The following is a 22,324-nucleotide window of genomic DNA, read 5'->3' as shown; positions in this document are numbered from 1 at the left end:
TTTTATGGTTTGATGTTAGCTTAGAGGGAGGTCTCTAGCGCCAGGAAACCCTTGTTCTGTCCTTGCCCCAGGTGGTTAACAGTATTTAACAGTGACTTAGATAAGGACATGTGGCACAATAGGTAAATCTGCAGGTAACACAGATCTGGGAAGAATAGATAATACTTTGACTGAGAGTCAGGTTCCAAGATGCTTTTGAAATGTTAGAATGTTGGGCTAAATCTAAGAATGTACATTTATTCCTATTAAATGTCAAACTTTTCCTTGTAGGCTAAATAGAAATCAACTTCACAAATGCAATATTGTGAAGACATGATTCCATACAATTTTGAGGGAAGCAGATCTGAGGTTTTAGTGAATGTCAAACTCAGTAGAAACCAATAATATTATACAGGAGTCTTCCAAAGGGCTAATAAACTAAAATTGTATTAAAAGAGGAATAATTAATCATTTGAGATTGAGGTGATTGTCTCAATGTCGTTTTTCTTGGTAGACTCTACTTATAGTTCTGATTTCAGTTCTGGGCACACATTTTTAAAAGGACATAATTGGTAAGCTAGAGATCATTGTGACGAGGGCAGTCAGGATAGTGAAGGACTTCAAGAAATCAGCCACATAAAAAGCAACTGAAGGGACTAAAAATATTTATCCTTGAGAAGAGAAAACTTATGAGTGAGGTGAATAGTATAATTATTGTTAAGTTTTTGGAGAGAGAGGAGTTAGATTTATTCTTTTTGGGACCCCCAAAGGATGTGAACAAGTAGTTTTCAATAGAAGAAATGCAAACTCTCAACACCCATGTGGAAAATGCTTCAAATCAGCAACAATAAAAAGAGTGAAAATTAAAACAAGTTTCAGATCCCATCTTATACCGTCTGATTGGCAAAGGTGACGAAAGAGAAAAACGATTGTCAGAGGGAAGTGGACATATCAGTACATTGTTGATGGAGCTCTGCATTGCTTTTGCAAAGCAACTTGGAATTATATTCCAAAATCAGTAAGTTGTATTCCCTTTAACCTCACAGCCATTATAAAGACCAAAGCAGAGAGAAAGGACCTAGATGTTACAAAAAATTTGTAGTTTTGTGGGATAGAAAAGAACTAGCAACTAAAGGAGAGGTGAGGGAAGTGCCCACTAATTGGGGAATGGCTGAATGAGTTATATATATGAATTTAAAGGAATATTGCTGTGTTGTAAAAAAAATATAACTATGACAAATTTGTATCAACCTGGGAAGTGTTGTAAGAAATGATACAGAGTGAAGTGAGAAGAACCAGAAGAATAATTTATACAATGACTACAATAAGACTTAAGAACTCTTATCCATGTGATGACCAATCATGACTTCAAAAGACTGATGATAAAGCATGCTCCCCATCTCTTCAGAGAAGTAATAGATAAGAGGTGTAGATTGAAACATACATTTCCAGACACAGTCAATGTGTTGATTTGTTTTCCTTGATTAGATTTATTTGTTTCAAGGGAGAGTTGTTCTTTGGTGGGGGAAGAATTTGGCGGGAGAAAGATAGTGATGTTAAAAAGAAAAAAAGGACAAGATTGAATTGAGTGTCAAGGAAGCATTACAAATATATAGAAGAGAGCAAAAGGACATTTAACAGGAGACAAAGAAGGCAATTTTGTTAACTTTTGTCCATTTTAGTATGCACTTAAATTTTAACTTGAATTTTATAATTAAAATATTTTAAAATTAAACTTTAATATGCACTTAAAATAAAATATAAGTTCATAGCTTCACATACAATTCTATTTTCTGTACTCTGAACATTGAAATGCTTATGTATGTTGGTGTTTATGTTCTTAATAAAAAAGAAATTAAAACAACATTTTTTTTCTGATTAACTCCAGAGGACAGAACTAGAAGGCAAAATCTATGCTCATTGCAGGACTCTGCAAAAGCCTTTGCAGGCTACATAAGTCATTCTATTTAAAGGCTCTAAGCAAAAACTGGATGGCTATTTGTTAGAAATTTCTCCAAACCGTTCCATTCCTCCTTGAGCCTGCTGCCATTCTTCTTCTTTCCTCCTCCCAGCTGAGAACTCTGCCTCATATTTCACTGAAAAAACTGACACCTTTCACAGAAAGCTTCCCTTTCTCTTCTTGCATCAATCAGATGTCTTCTGTCATTATCTTCTCCTTAACCCATTTCCCATGAAGAGATGATCCGTCCCTTTCCCAAGACAAACCTCTCTATATGTACAAATAGATTCTATCCCATTTTCTCCAACAGTTTTCTCCATCAATTTACCCTATTTTCTCACTAATAGTTAATTGGTCCCTGTATTATCTGCTTCCATACTACATATATTCATGATCATATCTTTTTCCATCTTCAAAAAAACTCTCCCTTAATATGGCTATCTTCACTAGCCACTGTCCCCTATTTCCATTCTCTTTTGTGATTAAACCTGAGAAGACCATCTACAATTCCTCCACTTCTTTTCCTCTCACTTTCTTCTTGTCTCTGCAGTCTGGCTTCTGAACTCATCATTCAACCAAAACCATGCTCTTCAAAATTATTAATGATCTCTTAATGACCAAATCTCATGATATTTTCACAATCCTTATTCTTGACTTCTCCGCAGCCTTGGATAAAGTCCATATCTTCTCTTTGATAATATTGTCTCTCTAGGTTTTCAAAGACATTGATCTTTTCTAATTATCCTTCTACCTAATTAACCGAATCTTCTTGTCTCTTTTGTTGGAACATCTTCCAGGCCACATTTGCTGTCCATGGAGGCTCCTCAGTGCTTTGTCCTGAATCCCCTTTTCCTCTGTATACTATTTCATTTGTAATCTCATCAGTTCCAGTTTCAGTTATCATCTCCATGTAGAGATGACTCTTAGATTTTCTTGTTTAGCTCTAACTTCCTCCAGTGTTACGTTCCAACTGCTTCTTGGACTTCTGGAAGTGGATATCTTATAGACATCCTTTTTGTTGCCTGAGGCAATGGGGGTTAAGTGACTCACCCAGCAAGGAACTATTAAGTGTCTGAGGCCAGATTTGAACTCAGGTCCTCCTGACTTCAAGACTGGTGCTCTATCCACTGTCCACCTAACTGCTCCTTATACACATCTTAAATTCAATATATCCATATTTGGTAGCATCACCCCTACATCCTCCTTGTTCCCAGATTTTCTGTTACCGTGAAGTTTCACTATCTTCACAACCACTCACAATCTGGGTGATCATTTACTACTCATTATCTCTCATAACTCCATCCACCATATCCAATTAGTTGCCAAATCCTGTCAATAGTAACTTTACAACTTTTGTCCTTATTAGTGTTGTGACCATGGGTAGGTGACAATCTTTGTGGCCTTCAGTTTTCTTATATATAAAAATGAGGGAGTTGAAGTTCCTTTTAGTTCTCCCCCTAAAAAAAGTTCTTCCCTATTGGATCATGACTTCAAGGCTAGAATTCTTTTCATCATATGATTTTTGTTAGTTTGGTTATTGATAGGGTCAATTATCCTAATGATTTTCCTAATATTGAACCAGCCCTGCATTCTTGGTGTAAATCCTACTTGGTCATGCTGTATTATCTCTTTGCTAATATTTTATTTAAGATTTTTGCCTCAATATTCACTAGAGGAATTTATCTATACTTTTCTTTCTCTATTTTGATATTACCTGGTTTAGGTAGGATCCAGAATTCTTTTCATTATACCCCACTCACACCTTCCTCCTCCTCCTCTCAGAGATGGCAATGCCCATCCCCTTGGAGCATCTTCTTTTGGAACCTTTCTCCTTTCTGTTAGAAAAGCCTTGCCCCTCTGGAGTTGGGGCCACCCCTCCTTTCAGCCCTCCTTTGTTCAGGGAGGAGGTTTGACCAGATGGTCTCTTCCAGCTCTAGATTAGGATTTTTGGATGCTGCCCATCACCATGGATTATCTGAGCCAATTGTCACTCCAGGACTGATTAAAAAGAGTCATTTGTAGGAGCTTGGCTCGCTTAAGAATAACCAGCTTGTTGAAAGATGATGAGTAAATATGTCGTTCCAAAGCCCTTGCAAGTCTGTTGAGACCTGATTTGGCCTCTGTGCTGACTCCTCATGTTTCTGGATTTACTTGGCTATTTTGGTGAGTGATTTTGGTTTTCTTCCACACCACAAGTACCACACACACTACTTCTGGCTGATGCCCTTGGGCAAAGAGAGTGCCCAAAGACACTCTGCCTGCTAGCTCTGGCCAATGCTGTGGGAGCATGGCTTGCCATATAACACAGAGCAGAGCCACCTCCTTTCATCAACTCCTACCTTCTGGGCCAGTTCCATCCCTCTCCCCCAATCCTTCTTCCACAGAGCAGGGTAACCTTTTCCTCATTTCTCCTCCCAATAGTCATTTCTATAACTCTAGCTATCTTTGGGTGACCTTGGGAGTTTGACTAGGGGATCTCCAGGGTCCTCCTACAGACAGGATTTACCCAACTGCATTCTACTGTTGCGGGATGCCCTCAATGTGGATCCCTGGTTTTTCCAGTCTCAAAGTTTCCATCCTACTTTTATCAACAGGCATTTATTATGTGCTCTAAGTGCCAGACACTTCCTAAGCCCTGGGGATACAAATATAGGTATGGGATAGAATTCCTGCCCTTGGAGAACTCACTTTCTAGTAAGGAAAATAAATAAACAAATAAACAAACAAACAACCAAACAAATAAATAAATGAATAAAAAATTTAAAAAGTATATATATATATGTATATATATATATCTGAGATATATAATAATATATATGCCATTTCACGGATTTTACATATATATATATATATATATGTGTGTGTGTGTGTGTGTGTGTGTGTGTGTCATTTCATGGATTTTACATATATATGTAAAATCCGTGAAATGGCATATAGTTGGGAAATGAACTGTGCTGGGTAAGGAGTAGCAAGAAGACTTGCATTGTTGGGTCCTAGAGAGGAAAAAAGCTTAAGAACACTGAGATAGGACTCATATTAGAAGGATCTTGAAATGCCCAACAAGAGATTTTGTATTTGGTTCTGGAAGTAATAAGGAGCGACTAGAGGGAGCTACTTGGAGCGAGATGATTACACTGTAGGAAGATCACTGTGACTGATGAGGGGAGGCTGGATTGGAGCATGGAGACAGAGAGACCAACCAGCAAACATTTATATAGTCCATGTGTGAGGTGATGATGGATGGTCTCAGTGTCAGAGAAGAGAAGAAGTTGTATCTGAGAAATGTTGATAATGTAGAAAGAACAGGATGGGGGAATGGATGGAAGGGAGATGAGGTAAGTTGGGAGGAGTCTGGGTGACTCATAGTGCCTTCAACAGTAATTGAGGAATTAGAAGAAGAGTTAGAGGAAGTAGGATGATGAGTTTTATTTTGGACTTGTTGAGTTTGAGATGTTTGTAGAACATCCAGTTCAAAGTCGGAAATTCAAGATTTCAGGAAGGTGCTTAGGACAAGGTCAATAGATCTGCAAATAAGTTCAAGGACAAGTATGGAAGCACCTGGAAGCTCATCAGTGTCACATCCTATCCCATAAGTAGGATGGCATTATTCTCAGGATGGAAGGGAAACAAGAGTTTGCTTTCAGCTCCTCAGCTTGATGGGTCACTGATTTCTGTGTGTTATGCATAGAATGTGTAGCTAAGAACAGGATTTCATGTGCTTATGAAAGGGCAGAAGTTTTCAATTTTTTTTGGTGACAATCTGGTAAAAACCTATGAACCCCACCTCAGTAAAATTTTTATTTTTAAAATATTTTATTTTTCCCAATTACATGTAAATCAATTTTTTACCTTTATTTTAAGGACTTTGAATTCCAGATTTTCTTCCTTCCTCCCTCCTCAACTTCCACTCCCATTGAGAAGGCACATGTGAAGTTATGCAAAACATTAGAGTAATATTTTAAATGCATAAATAAGATATGTTCCTTTATAAGGGAAACAAATTCTATTGAAATGCAGTTATCTATGTATCTATCTATTCATCTGTATATACTTGTCTATATTTTTAAAAACTTCACAGACCTCCAGCTAAGAACTGGGTCTAGGTTAAGTGTAAAAGAACGATACTTTGAGGATATAATCAAAATCCTTGCACTACTTGTAAATATCAAATAGTAAATATGTGGGGAAAAAAACTAAATATGATTTTTTGAGAGTCAGAAATTGTCCTCTTTGTTTTTTTTAACTCTAATGTGGATGAGTATAATGTAGCTCTCTGAGTTACCTATGCCGTGACTGCAATGAAAGAATCATGTATTTTTTAAATGTTTATTATGTACAAGGCACTGTACTAAGCCCTGAAAACACAAATCAGAAAGAGGGACAGTCCAGTTTGCTTTCTAATAGGGATTTGACACATACAGGAGGATTCAGGGGCAAGTGAGATGGAAAGGTCTCGTGCTGACCCATGAAACAACAGCAGTGACTTTGGTGACAAGAACTTTCTTTTCTGGGTCTTTAGGAACTGGGCTGTAGCACCTGCAAGAGCACTCGCTGGGGTGCATCTCGTTTGAAGGTGGGGGCTCTTGGTTCAGGGTCTGAGGGGAGATGGTGGTCAAATAGCACGGTTTGGACTTCCTGGTGCATGTTGCTCCCTCCCGTTGCCTTGCTTTTGCAGCTAGGTTGGCTTGCCTGCCCTGTGCATGGTTGGTTGACTGTTGGTGGAGATAGAGCCAAGAGATGTTTTCCTGGTGGTAAGGGCTGGCATGGAAGCAGGGCAGGTGATCTGGGGCATACGGCTGAACCCTATGAGAGAACGCTCCCTAGATGCTTCCTTGCTATGTGACCTCGGGTCCTAGAAGGCAACTTTTAGTTTTACTGGAGCTCTGGTGGATCTTACCATGGTGGAAAAGGGAAGGGAATAAGCATCGATACTATAAATACACTACTATGTGCCGGACACTGTGCTAAGTGCTTTGCAATTATTGTCCCATTGAATCTTCCCAATTATTCCATTTTACAATTGAGGAAACTGAGGCAGCCGAATTAAGTAACTTCCCCATGTTCATATGAAGCAGCTATAAATGTCTGAGCTGTGTTTGATTTCAGGTCTTCCTGCCTCCAGGCCCATGTCTCTAGGCTTCTAGAATCCCCGGGGCAATTAGTTGCCTGGATATCTGTGGTCTGAGCATCAGTCTACTAAGTTTAGGGAGGTCCAGTTACCAGGTTGGAAACAGGATAATGACTTTTTAAGGCAACTTATAAAGATGATCTAATAAGCTAGCTAAGGCTCTGAAATTTGGAAAGTTAATTTCAGTTTTTCTGCAGTCAAAAGAGGCTTAGTTTGTTCACTTTCTGTCTTTAATAAGGAACAAGTTCCTCTTGTTCCTCTCTCCACCTTCTCCCCACCAAGGCCCTTGAGAGCCCTTAGCTGTTGTATGGTATTCTAGTGCCTGGCACAGTGCTTTGCACATAGTACATGCTTAATAGATGTTTGTGGAACTGAATTGGTTGAATAAACTCAAAATACTATTCATTGGCAAATTTGACAATATAAATAACTGTATATGGATAATGTCTGGATAAAAAAGCTTAAACGAATGAGTCTTTCTCATTTCAAACCTAATATGAAGATTATTTGTTAGCTGCTACTATATTTCCCTCTTTTAAATCACAGTTTATTTGATTAAAACTGTAGGAAGATCTAAATGATGATTGATATGATTTTCTCCAGAACAGATGGCTCTACATTCGGTATTTAGGAAATGCTTGCAGAAATTCCCTCCTCCCTAAGTGAGCCCAATGATTCATGGAAACAATTATTTAACCAAAGAGATTTATTTCATAATGTGGACCTTTGTTAAAAAGTGCTGAGACATCACTGGGCTCCCTCTCAGGAAGCAGTGGTCTCCTGGCTATGCTAAACCTGTGACTCATTGAATCTGTACCTTAGAAATGGAGAGAGGTTTTTGAAGTCAGTAGGTACATTTTGGGTCGGGTTGCAGGGACTGCAATTATAAATGAAATCTTCCCAGTGCCCTGCAAAGGGTACTGAGTGTGCCAGTTTGAGATGCCTGGCAGAGAAAAGCAACATGTTGGGCAACTATATGGCTGAGGTTAAAGCAACATATGGAGACTCTTAGTGTTCTAGGTATTAATAGATAATTATTTCAGGACAAGAATCAGCCAACTCTTTAGTGTGGAAGTGGGCCAATTACTCTATCCACTGACTCTGGTAGACCAAAGCATACACAAAAGAGAAGGAAAAAAGGGAGTAGATGAGGAAAGACAAGAAAAGGGTGAAAGGGAAAAAAAGGAAGAGCTAAATAGGGAAAACAACCCATGGCATTTTCATCTTCCTAAAGCATAGGGCCGTGTCGTTTCCCTTTCCTATCAAGAATGTTTGGTGGCTCCTTATAGCTCATTGGATAAGTTACAAACTTATCTGTTTGGCACTGAGGGTCTTATCTCATTATCTGACTCCATTCTAGCCCTCCAGATTTATTTCACATTATTCTCATTCATGTACTTTAGGTTTTAGCCAAGCTGGCTTATTTGCTGTTTCTTGTACTCAGCAGCCCATATGCTGTCTCTGTGCTTGCCATGGGCAGTGCCCCATGCCGGGAGAGCATCATCTTCTCCATGCTGTCTCTAGAACCTCTAGTTGCCCAAGACTCTATTCAAGTACCTGATTCCTACCCCCCTTTCCCCATTGGTTATTACCCTTCCAATGAACTTTGCTTTTACTTTTGTATATTGCTTTTATTTACTTATTCACATGTTGTTCTTGTTTACTTTTTTTTACCTGTTGTAACCTTCCAGATGAATATAAGCTCTTTGAGGGTAGGAATGGCTTTATTTTTGTTTTTATATTCCTCACTACATAGCAATATGTAGTACTTAATATATAGGTACCAATATATAGTAGTACTTATTTTTTTATTCAGTCATTTTAAATTTTGTCCAATTCTTTGTGATTGTATTTTTTTTAGCAAAAATATTGGAGGGGGTTTACCATTTCCTTTTTGAGCTCATTTTATAGATAAGGAAACTGAGGCAAACAGAGTATAAGTATACTTTATAATATAATGCTTATAATATACATATATATATTTACATATATTTTATAGATATATATTCAATGCATTTTTGTCTAATTGAATTGAATTGTAATGGTACTTAACTTATGCTATTAAAACATTTTGTTAACTATAAACTCATTGGACCCTCACAACAAAAGTGAGAAGTGGGGAGAGCAAATACGATCGCCTTCATTTTATAGGTGTGGACAGTTAGACTCGAAGTGGTTAAGTGACTCGACTAAGAATACATGGCCAGTCAGTGAGAGTGGGACTAGAACTGACCTTAGAATTAGAGCCCTTTCTATTACTCCCTATGTCTTCTTCCAAGATGAGAGATGCTATATAACGATATAGGCTAAGGCAACTCTCAAAGAGTGAGTGTTCAGCAGACACGATTCTTTCTTCTCCATTAGTATGTCTTTTGTGGAGACAGAGAGAGGAAGAAGAAATTTGAGAAGCTTTTCTCAGTTATTTCTGCTCCTTTTCATTGCTCAAGTCCCCCTCATACACTTATCCAGAGTTTCTAACCTTCAAGTAATACTCAGAGCTTATCTATCAATGGAAGAAGCATCTGGTTTCTCCCCAAGTTCTAACTTCGAACTCCCTTCATTAGAGAGCTGCTTTTTTCCTTCCAACAGATCCAAGGATCTTCTTTCCTTCTGGTCAAACCCTTTTAAGTCTGTAATCTTTAGAAACAGTAGCCTCTGGTTGTGTTTCCTTTCACTCCTTTTTTATCATTGATTTATAGATGCAGTATATTTCAATGAAAAGAGCACTGGATATGTATCCAGGAGACCTGGATTGGAATCCTACTATCTGTGAGATTTCAGGAAAATTATATAATCTTTTTGAACCTCAGTTTCCTCATCTGTAAAGGGAGACATTAATAACTCTAACATCTCCTATAGAGGTTTGTTGTAAAATAAAATGATATTGTAATGTATTTTATACATGTGTTTCAATATAATTTGTTTCTTTTATAATTCTATGTGTTTTATTTTATGCATTTGAAAACATTTTGAGAAAGTGTTTAGATTTAACAAGACTGTCAAAAGGTTAAGAAATCTAGGCTATTGTCATTGCTTTTCTTCCCTGTTTTCTCTTTCTCTTCAAGTTTACAGAATTTACTGAGTGATACTTTTTTGTGATGCTTTTGTGATCTTTTTCCCCCTAAAAAATTCAACTTCTGTAAGCAAAGACAACAATAATGTGAGAATCTTGTCATTAAGAAAGGAGTTTTGAAAGTAATGGAGAAGCACAAATGGTGATGGTGGGGAAAGTGTCAAGGGATCCATTGGCTATCAGAAAGAAGGAGAATAAGGTTGAAAACTGACTTTCCAAAATGAATATGTATTTTGAGAACATTTTTACACTTGGCCTACATTTATAAAATTTTACAGTAGGTGACAATGAACATTTCACCAATTTTAATAAAGTAGTTAATGTGTATTTTCTTTTATCATATTTTCAGCAGTAAAAATAAAAAGTAAAAAGAAAGTGTTAAAAGGTGATGAAGAATGAGCCTAGAACTCCAGTTATTTATCTTTCCAATTGATCATGTCTCTCCATTAGCCTGAAAAACTCAACAAGACTTAGAGTTAGTGCCTGGGGAGAGCAATTTCAAAAGGCTGGGAGGGAAACTTAGCTTGGTGCCCAAAGACTTTGGATGCTTATCCAAATATGTTCAGATCCCTTTGTTCTGGGAATCAGGCTGGCCATCTCTCCAGGATGGTCTCTTGGGACCCACTGAATGACTTGTCTGACCCTGAGAAAGCCACTTAATCCTTCTATGCCTAACTATTCCTGCGCTTAAGAGGCAGTGGCAATTCATTGACATTCAGTTTAGGAAATCACCGAGGGAGATATTTTGATGGAAATATTTTTAACCACTAGGAGATAGAAATAATTCAATTCAACAAATATTTGTTAAGTTTCTACTTTATATATAACAGTGTCCTGGACATGGTACTAAATACAAGGAGACAAAGCTTCTGTCCTCAAAAATTAAAAGTGTCAGCAGAAAGCTAGGGTTTACAAAAAAAAAAAAAAAGCAGGCAATACAGAGCTATTTGTAATGATGTGCCAATATGAATGGTATGAGTAATAAGTGTCATAGGATTTGAAGGGAATCTTGTGTGTTAAGTAGTTGCGTGAAGGATGGATTGGACATGCTGGTAGGAGGCCATATCAGTAATCTGGACAGGGGATGATAAGTGGGCACCAAGTTATTGCCAGTAGGAACATGTCAGATGTCTGAGGAATTTTGAATGTTGAACTAGCAAGCTTTGGTAACAATATCTTGAATGCAGTAGATGCCTAATAAGTATTTGTGGAGTTGAATTGAATTTCTATAGGGGTCTTGTTTGGATTTATTGGGATGGATGATGTTACTAAGGGAGATAGTGTAGAGAGAGAAGAGGGTTGGGAATAGGACCTTGGGAAATACCAACATTAGAGGTTTGGAAGAGACTCAGTGATGGAGTCAGTCTATGGATGAGAGGAGAATCAGGAGAATATGGTGTTATAGAATCTAAGAGCAAGAAAATATCAAAAAAAGAGGAGATGAAGTTCAAATGCTACAGAGGAGCCCAGACAATGAGGAATAAGAAATGGCCACTGGATTTGGTGATAAGGAGATCTTTGATGACCTTTGAGAGAGTATTTTCCGTAGAGTAACGTAGAGATACAGATGATGGGTCTAGTGTTGATGGATAGTATACAAATTATGTCAAATATCTTGTAACTAAACTCTGGTCTGCTGGACTGTTGGTGAAAAGGAGACCAAATGTAGACATGTAGAATGCATTTCCATTCCATCATGAAGATTTTTTTTTTTTTAATTTTTGCCTCATTCCTTCCTTCTTGGGTGGTATTGGAAACCAAAGCCAGAATTAAGTTTCATCATTGCTCAATTTTAGGATCAAGTTAGATTCTTTCTTTTAAATCAGTATATACATACTCCCACATGCTTCCTGTGTGATAATCCTTGATAAATATTTATTGGAACTCAGTTTTGTTAGATCTTTTCCCCAATATATATTTATTTGAGATTTAGTACGACTGAATTCTCAAGAATTACCACAAAGATTGACTATTATTTCTCAGACTTTAGAAAATGTTTTTTGTGTTGTTTAACAAGACATTATCGGTGCCTGGCTCATTAAAAATTGACAAAAAATTTAATGTTAATTTCAGAATCTTAAATTCAGAGAAAATATTTTTTCAAGGTAGTAGTCATATTTTACATAGAACAGTTTGAAGTATTTTGGAATTTGCATGGTATTTTACAAATATCTTTTCAATATCTTATTTTTCATTTAGAATAGTACATGGGACATAAGTCATTTATAAAAGATTTTTCTCCTTCCTTCCTTCCTTCCTTCCTTCCTTCCTTCCTTCCTTCCTTCCTTCCTTCTTCCTTCCCTTCCTTCCTTCCTTCCTTCTCCTTCCTTCTCTTCCTTCCTTCCTTCCTTCCTTCCTTCCTTCCTTCCTTCCTTCCTTCTTCCTTCCTTCCTTCCTTCCTTCCTTCTTCTTCTTCCTTCCTTCCTTCTTTCTTTCTTCTTCCTTCTCTTTCTTCTTTCCTTTCTTTCTTTCTTTCTTTCTTTCTTTCCTTTCTTTCTTCTTTCTTTCTTTCTTTCTTTCTTTCTTTCTTCTTCTTTCTTTCTCTTTCTTTCTTCTTTCTTTCTTTCTTTTCTTTCTTTCTTTCTTCTTTCTTTCCTTTCTCTTCTTCCTTCCTTCCTCCTCCCTCCTCCCTCCCTCCCTCCCCTCCCTCCCTCTCCCTCCCTCCCTCCCTCCCTCCCTCCCTCCCTCCCTCCCTCCCTTCCTTCCTTCCTTCCTTCCTTCCTTCCTTCCTTCCTTCCTTCTTCCTTCCTTCCTTCCTTCCTTCCTTCCTTCCTTCCTTCCTTCTTTCCTTCCTTTCTGTCTTTCCTTCCTTCTGTCTTTCTTTTTGTTTTTCTATTCTAGCACAAGCCCTGTGCCTTTCGTTCAGGAGGTCCTTAGCAAATACTTATAGGATTGGTTTAGATTTCAGGTTCAGAGAGGATACACCCTCTCATATTACTCAGTGGGGAATTTAAAAACCAGCCTCAGCCTCCAGATCCCCAGGTTATAGAAATATCTTGGAATGTTTTACTTAGTAACTGTAGAGGTAGCATAGCTTAGGGATATAGTGCTGGACAGAAAATCAAAGAGAGACGGGTTCAAATTCTACTTATTCTTACTCTAGCTAAGTTCTCATCAGGTGAATCAGTTGAAGAGCTTAACTGGGAGAAACAATTACTAGACATGTAAATATACACAAAGTAGATCCAAGGACATTTTCAGGCATGGTGGCAGCACTTAGGGGAATCAAATCTGAGAAAAAGCATTTAAATGAATTGCTTTCTGAGTCATTGTTATGCCCAATCTTGGGCCTGAGAATAGAGGAAAAAATGTACTTCTCTCATTTTAATAAAGAGGCAGGATCTATAAGTGTGGAATGTGACTTACACTATCTGTCAAGGTCATGTGTCTGCTGGATTTGTGAAATTAATTTTCTTTGTTACATGGGAAATTTGGGTTGGTGAAAGGTGAAAAATAAAAGCAAAGAACTCAAAGGTGAAAAGATGTGTAAAAGAGGAAGAAGTTACTTGGGAATAATATTAGCTGCTATTTCTAGAATGTTATAAGGTTTGCAAGATTACTGTATATGTATTTTCTCATTTGATCCTGACAACACTCTCTGAGGAGGTAGATTGCTATTGTTATCATGATTTTTTTATATGTCGAAGCTGAGACTGAGAGGTTTATTCACTTGCTCAGGGTCATACATGATTTTTGTGTCTCAGGCTCTGAACTAAAGTCTTCCTAACTCCAGTGCTCCATCTAATATAATTCTACCTAGCAAGAGGTCTTCCATTTGGATGACCACTCCTTTGCAGATATTAGAAAAGAGTCCTAATGCCTCAGTGTCTTTATCTATAAAGTGAGAATAATAATACCCATGTTGCTTTACAAGGTTGTTGGGGGACTCTATGGATATGACATATTTAAAATGCTTTATACATTTAGAGTGTTATTTAAGTATCATAAGGAGTTTGCATATTAATAGAGCCCCAGCAGTGGTTGGGGGCACATCAGACATGTTCCCCATTCTTCTTTTTCATTACATGCAGTTTGTTTTTCTTTTTAACTCTTTGATAAATTCCATGTGTGATTTTCAAAATTGTCTTGCTTGTCTGTGATTCCTTCTGTGTTTTCTTTGGTTTTTCATCTCTTTTGAGGGGAACTTATCTTAACCCCCCACCCTTCACTTCTCCTCCCCCTTCCTCATTGGAAGAAAAACAAAAACCTTGTAATAAACAGTCACAGTCAAGAAAAATAAACTTATGCCCTACTCTTAAATGACTTTGAATTTCATATGGATATCATTCATATTTGGATGCAAGCATCATGCTTGTTCTTTATTGCCCAGATAATAGGATTCCATCTTCTGGAGTGATTAGCTCTACTTCTGTTCTCATATAGTTGTAGGGTATTTTTTTCCAAGAGAAGAGAAATATGATATTTTCCTGAATACAGAGATCATAAAGTCATACTTTTAGATCTGGCAGAAATTTGAGAGAGCAATAAGTCCTATCCTCCTATTTTATAATAAAGAATCTGAGCAAATGTTTGTGGCAGCTCTTTTTGTTGTAGCTAGAAACTGGAAGTTGAATGGATGTCCATCAGTTGGAGAATGGTTGGGTAAATTGTGGTATATGAAGGTTATGGAATATTATTGCTCTGTAAGAAATGACCAGCAGGAGGAATACAGAGAGGCCTGGAGAGACTTACATCACTGATGCTGAGTGAAATGAGCAGAACCAGAAGATCACTGTACACTTCAACAACAATACTGTATGAGGATGTATTTTGATGGAAGTGGAAATCTTCAACATAAAGAAGATCCAATTCACTTCCAGTTGATCAATGATGGACAGAAATAACTATACCCAGAGAAGAAACACTGAGAAGTGAATGTAAATTGTTAGCACTACTGTCTATCTACCCAGGTTACTTATACCTTTGGAAGCTAATACTTAACGTGCAACAAGAAAATGGTATTTACACACATATATTGTGTCTAGGTTATTTTGTAACACATGTAAAATGTATGGGATTGCCTGTCATCGGGGGGAGGGAGTAGAGGGAGGGAGGGGATAATTTGGAAAAATGAATAAAAAAAAATAAAGAATCTGAGCCATAAAGAGGTGACATCATAGAACTGGTAAGTGTTGGTTGTGAGATTTGAACTTAATGCAGTACCCTAGCCACTATATTATATTGCTCAATAGAAATTATATTAAATTATCATATTATTATTACTTTTATAAAATATTATATTTTAATTGCTAATTGCAACATTCATTTAAAAAAATAGCTTTTTATTTTCCAAAGTACATGTAAGGACAGTTTTGAGCATTCACCCTTGCAAAGCTTTGTGCTCTAAATTTTTCTCCCTTCTCCTTTTCTTCCCCTCCCCTAGACAGTAATCCAATATAGGTTAAATTCTTCTAAACATATTTCCCCATTTATCATGCTGCACAAGAAAAGTCAGATCAAAAGGGAAAAAGTTTAGAAAGAAAAAAAAAACAAGAAAGAAAACATACAACAACAAAAGAAGGGTGAAAATACTATGCTGTAATCTATGTTCTGTCTCCATAGCTCTCTCTCTCTCTCTCTCTCTCTCTCTCTCTCTCTCTCTCTCTCTCTCTCTCTCTCTCTCTGGATATAGATGGCTCTCTCCATCACTAGTCTATTGAAATTGCCTTGGATCACTTCTAATTGCTACATTTTAAACCTCACTTTTCTTTTTCATTACATGTAATCATGGGAACAAAATGTCCTTGCTCCAAATAAACAATAAAAAAGATGACATTTAATTTGCAGTAAATTTTTATAATTAACTGTAATTAAATTAATTTTAATAATTAATCTTCTTGTGGATATAGTCAATCAGATACCTTCTAGCCAATGAAAATTTTTTAATGCAGAAATTTGGATAATTGTGGACCAAAGGGACTGATTCTAATTTGTTTTTGTCCCGTTGAGGACTTTCTGTGCCTGAAGCAATTAGAATGACCAATCTCTGAAATGAGTAACTTTTATAATCAATTCTGTACCTTTTCAGAGTTCAGAGGGGAGATAAAGTCAGTTGGTTATTATATAGTCACTGACAACTTAGCCAATTGGAAGCATTTTTTTCCTCTTTTAATTTAGCATCATGATCATGATGATCATCATCACTAAAATCTATTTAGCACTTGCTATGTACATTCTAGGTAGTGTACTAAGCATTTTAGCAATTATTATCTTATTTGATCCTCACCAGAACCCTGGGGGGTAGGAACTATGTTTATCTCCAGTTTTCAGATGAGGAGACTGAATCAAACAGAAATTCAGTGACATGCCCAGATTCACACAGCTTGTAAGTGACTGAGACTGGATTTGAATTGGGGTCTTTCTGATTCTAGGCCCACTGTGCTATATTCTATCCCACCTCCCTATCAAATCTTACCAGATTTGGCCTAATATTATAATCTATAAAGATCTTTATAGAATCTGTCTCTGAATGAAAAAAAGTTTTTATTAAGCACTTACTGCATACAACCACTATGTTGGCTATCACTTCTTGTTTTACTGTTATTTGTGCATTTCCTCGTGTCTCTTGTATACGCTCTGCATCTTTTAATAAAACATTCACTTTTCCAGCTGACTTATCACATTGTTGACTTTACATAGAACTTAACAGTTACCATAAACCCCAGCTTTGTGAATATGTGTGGGCATTTTTTTTTTATCAGAGAGCTATAATATAGCATGCCTTGTCCAACCTGGACTTGTAGATTCTTAAAGTCCAAATGGAGAACCTGACATTTGTGCTTATTAAGTTTCAGTTTCTAGATTCAGCCCATTAATCTAACTTGCATGTGTTTCTTAGGATCAGATGACTCTAAGTCTGTATTTTCACACCCCATCCTACACTCCAGTCTTGTTTTCTCCAACTGCTTGCTAGCTGTTTCCATCTGCATGTGCACTAACACCTTAGACCTTAAACTTAAAAATTAGACTCACCTTTTCCCTCTAAACTCATTTCCATTTCTGTTAATGGTACCGCCATATTCCCAAGCATCCAGGCTTGTCACCTTAGAGATAAATCTATCTCCTTGGATTCTCTTTAATCAGTTGTCAAATCTAGTGATTTAGCAACACAGATTAGAATCTCAGGTCAGGTTTTAGGAGGATAGATTCTGAGGAAAGGCACCTTGGAGATTATTAAGTCTAACTCCACATTTGACAGAAACTAAGGCAGAGAGAGGTTAAGAGATCTGTCCAACTACACAACTAGTTAAGTGACCAAGTGGATCCAATTCAGGTCTCTTTGACTGCAAGTCCTGTGCTCCATTTACTATTTCTCCTAATGATTACCCTGAAATACTACAAAATTCTGAAGACCCATCAAAATCAGATGGATTAAATAAATCATGTTAAGTGTAGCACACGGCATTCTTATTAATTAAAACTAGTAATCCAGATATGGTATATTTGGAAATTTTCAATTAAGTAAAATATTCAATTAACCATAATATGATTTTCTTGACAATGTCAGATAACAAAGAGTTTGCCATATGTGTAGTTGCAGAGACAAAGCTAAAAGTATTCAACTTGATTGGAAAAATCTGAGACCCATTCTTTCTTCCATAATGACTTAAGCTTAATAAGATAGATTTTTTACTTCAGAATTTTGCTGAGGCAATTAAAATGCCATTTTTTTTTTTGCTTTTGCATATGAAATTACTTGTAATCTAACCAGATATTTTCAGTTGTTCCTTCATATGTTTGCACATTTTGAAAGTGGATTGTAAAAGCTTGCAATTGAAGTCACATTCTAAATTATTACATCAAAAAGTTTTTATAAAATTTCAAGTTCTTAAAATAAAAAATTATTGAAAAAACTTCCTTTTCTACTTTTTATTTCAAATTATTTTTGTTTCATCTAAAATGTAACTTACTAAACTGACCCCAACCCAGAGAAGCTGTCCTAGATATACACAATTTTAACATTATTTGGAGTTAAAACTGCTTTTGCTCAGTCATATCCAGATGGGCTTTATTTTTGATTTATCTCCAACATAATAAAGCTTCTTAAACTGTGGGTTGTGACTTCATGTGGAATTGAGTAATTGAACATGGGGGTTGCAAAATTATGATTTATTATGAATAAATGTGTGATTTATATACCTATATGTTCAGGGTCATGTAAACATTTCTCAGGTGAAAAGGGAGTTGCAAATGGAAAAAAATGAAGAAGCCCTGTCATAAATAAGTATATTTAGAATGAGATATGCATATCCATTTATCCTTTCTGCTAACTTTGTAGATGTCTCTTTTTCAAACAAGTGAGACCTTACAGCGATGGCCTTCCTCAGTGAGAGTTATACAAGTTATTTTTGAAGGGATAAATGATGAATCATCATCTCCACGAGGCAGGCCATTTTGTGCAGAAGGCCTGCAAAGTTGGCCTTTCCTTCTGTCCTGAAGTCTGAAACTCTGGCATTTAAGACATCATGGGATTGTTTTTTTCCTTTCTCACTAAAAATAGTGCCGTGAGAGTCCAACAAACTTGTTACATGGATTATATGTGTAATGTCTCCTTCGCTTGTATTCCAGCTCTTTGGCTTTTTAGATTATAGACTCACTTGGAAGAGCCAGTGCCCAATCTGTGAAATGGTTGTCAATAAACATTAATCATTCATCCCTTCCTCCCCATTATACTGTATCCTCAGGGTCTTTGGCAAAGGTTATATTTTTATAAGAAGTAAAAAAAAAAGGAACCTGTCATATTTTAGAGTGGATGTCAGTGATACTCAGTGCTTAGATGGAGCAAGATTGCACAGAACCAGTGATGATAGGGAGTTGGGGGGGAAAGGCTGCTTTGTTTGGCATGAAGACAAGGAACATTTGGTACATTAAAAAAAATCCATCACTCCTTTTAGTACAGTTCAAAATCCAAACTTAAATTCTTCCAATTTTTATAAAAATACGATAAAGCATTTGGTCCCAAGTCATCAGACAATATTATGTATCTTATCTGTTTTTAAAGAATCCTTGATTGGCTGAATTACTTTTATACCTGTGGGGAGAAAATACTGGATTTGAGTTCTTAAGGTCTCAAGGGATTTAAATCCTGAGGAGTTCTTACCAAATAAGTACATCCTAACTTGAACCACTGTGTCATCTGACCAAGAACCTAAATCATAGACAAATAGACTTTTGAAAAGGTGAGATGCGAAGCTGTCTCTGACTATCAGTGATCTGGATTTTTCTGTCTGGACCCTTGAAGCAACTTTAACTAACAGCAGAGTGCTTGCCAAGCTCACTACAAACTCTTTAGAAATTATCAAGTGTTGGAAATGGAGTTTAAGGAGTTTGCATTCTGCCAGGATGCAAAATAAAGACCCAAATCATTTGGCATGGAGGCAGCCACCAGTTAAGAGAGCCAGAAAATGGTTTCTTTGCTCATGGTAACAGAGTTAATAAATGCTAGAGAGAGGATTTTAACCCAGTACTTCTAGCTGTAAGTCCAATATTCAACACTGTACTATACTGTCTCTTCCCAAATTCATCCATATCTTCCCATGTAGCTCTGAATACTTCAAATTCATAATTTCTTATTATGTAATATAACCTTCTGTAATATTCACATGATGTCATATTTGTTCAGTGAATCACTGAATACTCACTTTGTTTCCAACACTTTGCTGCCTTTAAGGAGCTGGTAGGACTGTTTTTGTACAGATGAAAGCTTTTCCTTCTGTTGTTGACTTCCTTAGTAATACAAAATAGTTTTTAAAATATTTTTAATTTATTTTAACGAAGAGGCAATATAGCTTTAGACCCAGCAGGGACTGGATTCAAATCCTATTTTTGACCCATCCTAGTTGTATGATGTTGGGATCTAAGCTTTTTAGTCCAGAGAGAAAGGAAGGGTTAGCTGTATGCTGATTTAGAAAATCACACATGAACATTAACTATGTTTGCTGTATTTTGTTAAAATTTTTCCAATTCCATTTTAATCAGCTTGGGGCTGCATGGGACCAGCAACCCTGATGTTTAGACATCTCTGCTTTAAGCAATTCTCTAAAACCATAGGTTAAAGAAAACAGTATACACAGCAACAACAAGATGATATGATGATCAATTCTAATGTACATGGCTCTTTTCAACAATGAGGTCTTTCAGGCCAGTTCCAGTAGAATTGTGATGGAGAGAGCCATCTGCACCCAGAGAAATGGAGACACATTGTATCCCCACAACATTGTTGAATCACAACATTGTATTTTCACCTTTGTTGTTGTTTGATTGCTTTTTTTCTTCTTTCTCATTTTTCCCCCTTTGATTTGATTTTTCCTGTGCAGCATAATAATATATAAATATGTATAGAAGAATTGCAAAGTTTAACCTATATTGGATTGCTTATTATCTAGAGGAGGGGGTAGATAGGGAGGGAGAAAAATTTGGGACACAAGGTTTTGCAAGGGTGAATGTTGAAAACTATCTTTGCATATATTTTGAAAATAAAAAGCTAATTTTTTTAAGAGACAAAATCAGGCAGTGTAAAAGAGATAGAACCTGCAAATAATGATTTGACATAGTAATAAAACATTATTTGTGGTTTTTTCAAAGTTGTTATTTCCTTCTCCAACTCATTTTACAGATTATGAGACTGTCAGGCAGACAGAAATTAAGTGACTTGCGCAGAGCCACACAGCTAGTAAGTGTCTAAGGCTGGATTTGAACTCATGAAGATAAATCTTCCTGACTCCAGGCTTGGCTAGGCTACAGAGAATGTTGCATTCAGGAAGTTCTTCACTGAAAGCTCATTATAACAATCAAATCATAGACCCAATTCCTAATGTTATCCTGTGGATGTCTTTTTTTTTTTTTTTTTGCATCAGAATTGTTTCAGAATTATATAAGACCCTTTCTTTTCCCCCAACCAGAACTGAACCCTCCCCTGAAACAAAGAAAAACATTAAGCAAAAACAACTAATATGGTGACTGTATCTGATAGTGTATATGTCATCCTGCCCTATAGGTTAGGTGGAGAAACAGAGAGAAGTTGGAATTAGCAGAAGCTAAATTAAATCCAGCTTCAGACACTTTATTGCTATGTGACTCTGGGCAAGTTACTTAATCTCTGCTTGCCTCAGTTTCTTCCACTGTAAAAATGGGGATAATAATTGCATCTACTTCCCAAGATTATTGTGAAAATATATTTGTCAAGTACTCAGCCAGAATTTAGGTCTTCTTGAGCCCTGTCCTAAGCTGCATCCAGGGCCATCTCCTCCTGATCTCTCACTGACCACTGGACCAAGAAGTCTCTGGAGGGGAAAGTTAGACAAGGGACCCTACCCAGATCTCCCTCACTTCAATCTAATTCACTTGTAGCTCATGACATCACCTCCCTGACACTCTTTGAGAATGAAGGACAAACAACAGCAACAATTTGAGGGATGGGTGATAAATTGGTTCCCAAACGCTTGTCCTGATGAAAACAAACCACTAGTAAAACTGAAAAAAGTTAAATCAACAAGCATTTGTTAAACTTTACTCTGTGCCAGATACTGTTCTGATACAAATACAAATGAAGAGAAAGGCAGTGAACTTACATTCTTTTTTCAATACTTTATGATTTTTAAATAATAGCATTGTATTTTCAACATACATGCAAAAATAATTTTCAACATTCACCCTTGCAAACCCTTTTGTTCCAAATTTTTCTCCCTCCCTCCTTCTCTTCCCCTTCCCTCTACAGCAAGCAATCCAATATATGTTAAACAAGCACAATTCTTCTCAACATATTTCTACATTTATCATGCTGCATAAGAAAAATCAGATCAAAAAAGGAAAAAAAATGAAAGAGAAAAAAGGAAAGCAAATAACAACAAAAAAGCGGAAATATTATGCTTTGGTCTATATTCAGTTCCCCCACTCCTCTCTCTGGGCACAGATGGCTCTCTCCATCACAACATCATTGGAACTCACCTGAATCATCTCACTGTTGAGAAGATCCATGTCCATCAGAATTGATCATCGTGTAATCTTGTTGTTGCCGTGTCCAACGATCTCCTGGTTCTGCTCATTTCACTCAGCATCAGTTCATGTAAGTGTCTCCAGGCCTTTCTGAAATCATCCTGCTGATCATTTCTTACAGAGCAATAATATTCTATATCATTCATATACCATAATTTATTCAGCCATTCTCCAATTGATGGGCTTCCAC

The sequence above is a fragment of the Sminthopsis crassicaudata genome, chromosome 6 (genome assembly GCF_048593235.1).
Source record: "Sminthopsis crassicaudata isolate SCR6 chromosome 6, ASM4859323v1, whole genome shotgun sequence".
Taxonomy (NCBI): domain Eukaryota; kingdom Metazoa; phylum Chordata; class Mammalia; order Dasyuromorphia; family Dasyuridae; genus Sminthopsis; species Sminthopsis crassicaudata.
Note: the sequence above shows the minus strand (reverse complement) of the source record.